The following is a 6,801-nucleotide window of genomic DNA, read 5'->3' as shown; positions in this document are numbered from 1 at the left end:
GTTTTGGCCTTCTGGACAAAACTTCGGCTTAGGTGCAGCTTCTTAGCCACATCCCTAACGGAGGCGTTCGGATTTCGGTTGAAGGCCCCAACTACGCGGTTGTGATTTTTGGTGTTGTACGGAATACTTTTTCCTTCACTTCTGGGCTTCCGATCGGTGGTCAACCGTTCCTCGAACCGCTTAATCACTCGCGACACCGTGGAATTCGCGATTCCCAACGTTTTAGCGATGGAACGATGCGAGAGATCCTTGTTCTCGTGATGAATGCGCAAGATTTTATCACGCACGAGCTGTTCTTTCGACTCCATTTCCGCGAGTTTTGATCACAGGCCTTTAAAACTTGCAGGATGTAAATAATGCACTATGAACTAAATCCACCCAAATTTTCATTAAATTCTACTCAACGGTTTAAAAGTTAGAGCAGTTTCATAGTGTGGCAATTTCATCGTGGACACCCTTTACTTTTCGAACTGTTAAGGGTGTATTTCCAGAAAAGTAATAAGTAAAGTTATGATATTCTTTAGTTTTTCAGATGCAGGTGTACGAAACCACCAACTCACTAAAAAAAATAACTTCTATTTATCAAGGACAAAGAATGAATAAATTCTCACTCGGTAAAACCCACTAGAGGCAAAAACGGCACGGCAACGTTGGCTGTCTGTCGATTTCCAATGTTTCCAAAGGTGCATTCAGACCTGAGCGGACATGAGTGAAGCGGAGCTAGATTTTCATTGGTATGAGAGTCTCAACTAGTACTTTTCTATCTCTCTTACCAATCTGAATCCCGCCCCGCGCGTGCCAACATCGCTCAGGACTGAATTCAGCTTAATCGGTTTCTTCATTTGCGGTCACATTGTTGGAAGAACAGCACGGATCGTAATGTCTTCTCGGTCTCATTTAAAGGGTGTGTTTCTACCGAAAGCAGAGAATAGGACAGGATTGAGCCTACCGGAGAAGGTCAGGGTCGATTTCGGTTTCGGAAACATGCGCAGGGGACGGGGTAATTAAGAAACTACAACGATTGAGGATAATTGTTATCGTTATTGCTCTATTTGTACTTAGTTTGCTGTCTCTGAGACTTTCTGAACTGTAGGAATGAGTGGGTACTGTGTATCGGTATCTGCTACTAAGTGGAGTATCTGTGTCAATCAATGATGGTCATGAGTTCGACTTAATATCAGGATGGCCAGCAGCAGACCGATTTTTCGTTCTCCTCCCTTCTGCTGTCAGGAGTTAATTAATAATTTTATTATCGGTGTCTTTGTCGATGCTGAGGGACTCATTCTTTGGACAACGACGGATATGAACGACATCATAAACGAGGTTGTTACGATGATGATGTTAGTCGATATCGAATGATTATGTTGAACATTAGGAAAGATTTTATTTCACCCGTCTGTGTTTCTATTAATAAATAGATGGATGACAATATCGAAAGTATGCGTAGTCAGTAAATGATTTTTCTGATATGGTAGTTGAAAACAAATATGAGTCAGCGTTATATTTTCTTGTGTATTTAACGTTTGTATATAAATAAGCAGGTTCCTCCTCATGGACTATAAATATCGCATCCATCCAACTCATGTCATCAACAAGCTTCAGGAGCAAAACCTAGACAGAAATTGTTTGCATCAGAAAATCCTAAAGATCACCTAGAGCAGCACTGCTCTGGATCTCAGCAATCATAATATGATATTATCATTCTAATCCAATATTATTAATCATTATGAAGTTTAGCCCAGTAGTGGATGTGCATCCCGTGCAAATGGAAGTGACATACCGGAGAGCTGAGGAGAAATCCTTGTTCATAAAGTTTAAGTCCGCCAGAATCCTCCACATATTGACGTTCAATTCGGAATATTTAACTTCCCATTATGCGAATGGAAAGGCAGAGGATGTACGTATGTCGCATTCTTCGCTCCTGCAACTTTTAGCTCTTCTCCATTAGCTTAATGGACGATCCCTTATCGATGAATGCCAGCGTGTTGATAGTTTGGCCCTTGTTGAAAAGCTTAACCGGTAGATCATTTTCCGGCTGCGATGCACCGGCTCGTTGTTGTGGTTGACTTGTTACAGACGTAGGGTTAGCGGGACTACCATGCAAGAGCGGTTGATGACGGATTTGACACCCTTGCACATCGCAGTGAACTTGGGACCGACAGGGTTTCCTACCGTGCTTCCCAAGACACGTCTGGCAAAGGTAATGGGTGTGCACAGATTTCCAGCGTTCTTCTCGATTCATATTTTTTAAGTGTTCACACTCCTTCACTCTATGATCCGGATTTCCACAGATCCAACAGGTAATAGGCACGATAACTTTTGATGATTCCAATTTTGCTTCCAATGACTCCGTCGCGCTTGACGATGGAAGGTGAGCATTGACGAAACTTTTCACCTTCTCCTCTTTCTTAAGCTTCGTACCCTTGATATCCAAGGTTACCTCCGCCGCTGCTGACACCACATTCGACATGTATCTGCCAAACATGCGTAAGTCAACCACCTGGAACTGGCGTTTGAATGTGACCCACTCCAGTTTTAGATGAGCCGGTATCTAGTCTACTAGCTCTTGCAGCAGCACTGGGTTTGATAGATGTGCAACTTGACCTGCTGCTTCCAAGTGATCGCAGAAATTTTGCACTGTCACCCCAAAGGCTATAAGCGTTTGCAGGTTTTCCGCCTTCGGTGCAGGAACATCCCGAACCTTCGAGAGCTGCGCGTAGATTATGTATCTGCTCTGGTCGCCCGTACAGAAGCTGCAACGTCTGCATCACCTGCGGAACCGATGCAGGAAGTAGGAATCGATTGCGAACCGCTTCCAAAGCGACACCCTTCAGGCACCGTTGAAAGCTACCAAGATTATCCACATCACTATACCCACAGGCTTCTGTGGATGTGTTGAAGGCACTAAAAAACATTGGCAACTTCTCTGGGATGCCGCTGAATACTGGTAGCTCCCTAGGCATGACATGTCTTGCCACCAGTTGACGAGATGTGGGCGCATTTGCTTCACAGTTTGCTAGCGGCACTTGCTGATTCGGAAGAGGCACTTGCTGCTGATTTGGAAAGAGCACTTGCTGATTCAAATGGGCATTTGCTGCTGATTCACAAAAGGCACTTGCTGATTTAGAAGGGGCACTTGCTGTTGATTCGGGAAAGGCGTCTGAATTCATCATTGGTACCGAATGACTACCAGTATACACTTGCGGGTATTATTGAGGAAGATGTTTAGAGAGTTGTAGGGGTATATATGATTAACCTACATTTATTGGGTTCCCTAGATGATTGAACAAACCTACACTACGGTTTGTATATTGTGGGTAGGGAGCTTGACCTAATGATACTCAATTTTCAGCGTTACTTGTTACCTGTTACGGTTGGCTTACGTTTCCTCCTTGGATCGGGTAACCATAACCGACTGAGCTGATTGTTGCCGGCAAGCACTGCGTTGGATTGATGTAGCCTGATATTGGATTGATCCAGTCGGCTGTCGTTACAGGTGTCGATGAATCCAATCGAACTATTCCTCCGGACGGGAGGACGAAGCTTGAGTTTGGAACTGCTGGTACTGGATGGCTGTGGTACACTTGCATCGTACTGATACCGTATGGCATCGAGGGATGGTTGGAAAAACATGGTCCGGGAGTGAATGAAGCAGTTAGAAATGACGGTGTAGTCAGAACATTCGTTGAACCTCCGGCGGTAGGGAACTGTGGGACCGTTTCGGAACTAGTTGTAGAAACCGTCGTTGTGCTGTTGTGCACTCAGATACCGGATTCAAGAATCTTGTCCACTCCCCAATACGTTCAATGCTTTCAACTTCAACTTCGCTGGATGTATTGACACCTTCACAAGACGCATTCAGGATGTCGTATTGAGCCTTCCATGCTTCCTTCACCAATAATAGTTTCCTTTTTTCCAACTGTGCCAATTCGATACCCCTCAACAGCTCCTTATGCTTCTCGATGAGTCTGAGGTTAAGTCGAGTGCGTTCACTGATCGGGATACTATCACCTGCTGTGTTTTTACGATTTTCGCTGGTATTCGCCTCAGATGACTTTTTGCCATCACCGTTGGACGCACACACTCAGCATTGCCAGCTATCATCCTTCTTCGTTTCGTCGAATTGCACGCATCCGTAGTGGAACCACTTTCTGCAACCGTAGCACTCATCCATGTCATCCGCGTTGTTTGCCTTGTCACACAATGAGCAATCGAATTCATTCGTTTCCGGCATCCTGCTATACTGATTCCGACCAAATAATCGACAAATCTTTAAGATTTGTTTTGGGAAGATTTCGGAAACTCTTTGAAGCACGCAAGGTTTTATTTGTATAACGAGCTCAAAGCTAGATTTATTAAAGGCGAAATTAATAGTTTATAGATTTATGACAGTACATAATGCTTACATTTGGTCTCCTAGTTTAGTAATTCAGCAAAATACAACAGAATGGCCTCTTTTGGGGTTAGCAGAGAATGTGGCCCACCTGGCTGCATTTCTTCAATCTTAAGGAGAATATATTACATCAATGGACCACAAACATATGTTTTTTGTAATGAATTCCTGCCCACGCCCCCCCCCCCCCTCCCAACACAAAGATACATTTGCGTTGCGTTGACGTAAATTAGACAGTTAGACAATAGAGCGTCCGATCCGAATCTAAACCGCCTTTAGAGAGTCAAGAACAGGACGAAGAACGAAACCATCAAGTTTGAATAGTAGTTCGTACGCAGGTGTGATAACCAGTGGTGCAACAGCGTAAGCAATAAAGGTGCTCGATAAATAAGTGTGGCAATCGACGAGATGACCTCGAAGGCTGGAGGGAACAGTAAAAATGAAAAAGCGAGTGCACGGCGAATGAGAACGACTCAAATTTGAGTTTAGTTCACTCATAATCGCCAAAAGTGCAGGAACTCAGCGATGAGTAAAATTTGTCTCAGTCGTTCTCATTCACCGTGTGGAAGCAAGGGACAGCAGCGACCATTTTTCGACTACCGGTAAAGCCTGGTACGCAGCTGAAAAGTAATGACGTTTTTATGTGCTACCGGATAGGACACGGAATGCAAAAGAAATTACTTTTCCTCAGCATTTCTTGACCCAGTACGCAGTTCAAAAGAAATCAGTAAAGGAAAGATCGATTACATTAGTATCGTGATCGACATGAAGGTGGCGCATTCTGAATGCAATTTCACTTTCCTTGCAAAATAATGGTCTGATCAATTATTCCGTTAGGTAATGTTGGCGTTTATTGCAAAACTGATGTTTTGGATGCATTTAAACAACATAAACACTAATAAGTGTTGATTTTACAATTTGACGACATCTCGCTATAATCTCAAAATTTAGCAGACTATTGATGAATCTACGCGAAACTGCACCAGTGCATGCGACACCTAGGTTTGAAATCCAAAAACACAAAAGTGATGATGTACTAAAAAATATTCCATACGATTTGACAGCTAGCAAAACGTCATTATCATTTTCACATCATTTCCATCTGCTGGCTGACCGTAACGTAGATTCATCAATAGCTGTCAAATTTTCTTTTGGGAAAAATCCTCAAAAATTACTTTTCCGTTTTCTTTTCAGCTGCGTACCAGGCTTTCAAAAGAAATCGGTAAAGGAAAGATCGATTACATTAGTATCGTGATCAACATGAAGGTGGCGCATTCTGAATGCAATTTCACTTTCCTTGCGGAATAATGGTCTGATCAATTATTCCGTTAGGTAATGTTGGCGTTTATTGCAAAACTGATGTTTTGGATGCATTTAAACAACATAAACACTAATAAGTGTTGATTTTACAATTTGATGACATCTCGCTATAATCTCAAAATTTAGCAGACTATAGCTGTCAAATTTTCTTTTGGGAAAAATCCTCAAAAATTACTTTTCCGTTTTCTTTTCAGCTGCGTACCAGGCTTAAGACGTAACTTACTTTGCTGCAAAGGAGCTATTGAAGCAGCAGCAATGAATTTACTGTTTGTCAGGTTCAAATCTCTAAATTTTCCCGGTTTATAATGTTTAGTAGAAAACGAAAGTATTCAATAATAATTTTTATTAAACGTAACCAAGTGCAAATTTGCAATAATGCCTGTGGGTACATTTTATATTCTCGTGTATGTGTGTGTGTGCGTGTGTGCTTTTTTTTTTTGGCAAGGACGAAACCTTCAAAAAGACTATCATGACACCGCTTGACGACCGGTCGCGGTGACACGGTGTGTGGGATTCTTACCGCACTAAAACCTTCTTGGACGTCTTTCCCTTATTCCCCTGGAACCACTTGTCGTATTTCTTCGGAGGGGGCTGTGCATTACGCACCTCACTTTACCTCAGCTAAATGGCGCTTCCAATTCGCTAATCGTCTCTCCAATTTGTGAGCCATTTAGCTCACAGCGTCGCGTTCAAGTCAGCTAACCCCCGGTGGTGGATTCAGCCTACTCCGACGGAGAGTTCTCCCGGCTTCGTCTTTCACTTCGCACTTGTGTGAGCACATTACTACTTTTCGCTGCAGCGCTGACATGATATGCGTTACTGCTTTGCTGACGGCGTTAAAGGTGCCCTCCTCTCAACACATTTCTTTGACGACATTTTCCGTGCTAAGGGCGAGCATCTCCTCTTACACAGCATCAAATCTAGGACATTCGAAGACCACGTGCTCTGGTGATTCTTCCACATTCCCACACTCCGGACAGAAGGGTGACGTTGTGTGTCCGAACCGATGCAGGTACTTCCTGAAGGTCTACTTTTCGCTGCAGCGCTGACATGATCTGCGTTACTGCTTTGCTGACGGCGTTAAAGGT

Source organism: Ochlerotatus camptorhynchus, unplaced genomic scaffold (assembly GCF_037179485.1).
Source record: "Ochlerotatus camptorhynchus isolate MF236.1 unplaced genomic scaffold, CSIRO-AGI_Acam_v1.1 ptg000304l, whole genome shotgun sequence".
In the NCBI taxonomy this organism is placed as follows: domain Eukaryota; kingdom Metazoa; phylum Arthropoda; class Insecta; order Diptera; family Culicidae; genus Ochlerotatus; species Ochlerotatus camptorhynchus.
This window is presented reverse-complemented; position numbering follows the sequence as displayed.